This window comes from Hevea brasiliensis, chromosome 10, assembly GCF_030052815.1.
Source record: "Hevea brasiliensis isolate MT/VB/25A 57/8 chromosome 10, ASM3005281v1, whole genome shotgun sequence".
Classification (NCBI taxonomy): domain Eukaryota; kingdom Viridiplantae; phylum Streptophyta; class Magnoliopsida; order Malpighiales; family Euphorbiaceae; genus Hevea; species Hevea brasiliensis.
The window spans coordinates 99,041,163-99,042,690 of record NC_079502.1 but is presented as its reverse complement, the minus strand read 5'-3'; the positions used below and the strand labels follow the sequence as shown (position 1 = coordinate 99,042,690).

The window sequence follows — 1,528 nt, the reverse complement described above, 5'->3', positions numbered from 1 at the left end:
TTTCTTCTTTTATGCTTTCTTTTTCTTCTCTCTTATTTTCACTCTCTTGACCAACTTTCTTACCACTTCTCAAGGTCACAACTTTACATTGTTCATGAGGGTTTTGTGGTTGGCTAGGTAGTTTGCCATAGGATTTACTTCTTGATGAGCTTGTTTGTTGAGCCAATTGAGTCTCCAACATACGATTGTGGGTTTGTAATTGATCCATGGTTTGTCTCATGTGTTGCATTTCTTCCTCCAATTTGCTATTCATCTTGCTTTGTTCAGCAAAAAATTTCTCCATCATGCTTTCCAAGGTTGGCTTCAGTTCATGAGGTGGAAGGGATTGTTGTGCTCTTGCTTGATATCCAGGTTGTGGCTGCCTTGTGGGCTGAAATTGAGGCTGAAACTGAGGCCTATTCTGCTGCATATACTGCTGGTTATGAGCATAATTTGAGCTTTGACCTTGTTGAGCAAAAGTTGCTTGTGGTCTCCATGTTGAGTTGTTTACATTAGAGTAAGAATTTCCCATAGGTTTTTATTGATAACCTCCTGCATAAGCAGCTTGTTCTTGCAAATAATCATCGCCATAAGAAGAGTAATCAACTCCACAACTTTGGGTTCCGTTTGTGTAGGCAACTTGTTGCATAGTTGTAGGAGTTGAGGTTATTGCCTTTATGCAAAAATCACTAAGAAGCTGAGTCAACTGATCAAATCTTGCATTCATGTAGCTAACTGAGTCAAGTTCATAAATCCCAGCCTTTTTTGGCCCAAGTGCTCTAGGATTTCCCCACAAATGGGTACTATGAGCAATCTTCTCTAATAAATCATAGCATTCTTCACTTGTCATTCTCATGAAATCTCCTCCTGCTTGTGAATCAATTGTGTTTCTTATGGCTGGAGTAACTCTGGTGTAGAAATTCTGAACAATCATCCATTTGGGTATTTCATGATGAGGACATTGCCTTTCAAGCTCCTTAAATCTCATCCAAGATTCATACTAAGTTTCATCATCCCTTAGCTTAAAAGCTACCATCAAATTCCTCAAATCAGTGGTCTTCCCAGGTGGGAAAAACTGAGATAGAAAAGCTTGAGATAGCTGCTCCCAAGTAGCTATAGTAGCTTGTGGAAGTGAGTCATACCACTCTAATGCTGAATCTCAAAGAGAGAATGGAAAGAAGGTGAGCTGAATCACTTCATCTGAAACTCCAGGCTGTCTTTGTGTACCACATATCATCAAAATTTCTTCAAAAGAGAATGAGGATTTTCAAGTGGACTACCTCCAAATTGTGAATTCTGAACCATTTGAATAAGACTAGTCTTTAACTCAAATTGATTAGCTCCAATAATAGGTCTGTTATCTTTCACGTCTGCACATCTAGGAAAAGCATAATCTAACATGGATATTCTCTGAGGATCATTTTGATTAACAACTTCATTTTTCCTGTTTTACTCATTTCCTCCATTGTCTCCACCAATAGCTCTATTTTGATTCTTCATATTTTCAATTGTCTCCTCTTGCTCAAATCTTTGTTGTTCTTCTTTTTCT

General features: G+C 38.2%; 1 non-coding gene across 1 annotated transcript; it reads left to right on the top strand.

Annotated features, from left to right (window-relative positions):
- Nucleotides 1–923: 923 nt before the first annotated feature.
- On the top strand, nucleotides 924–1,030 carry LOC131169953 (small nucleolar RNA R71). The gene has a single exon (XR_009140898.1). It is a non-coding gene; the product is annotated as a small nucleolar RNA R71 (small nucleolar RNA).
- Nucleotides 1,031–1,528: the final 498 nt, after the last annotated feature.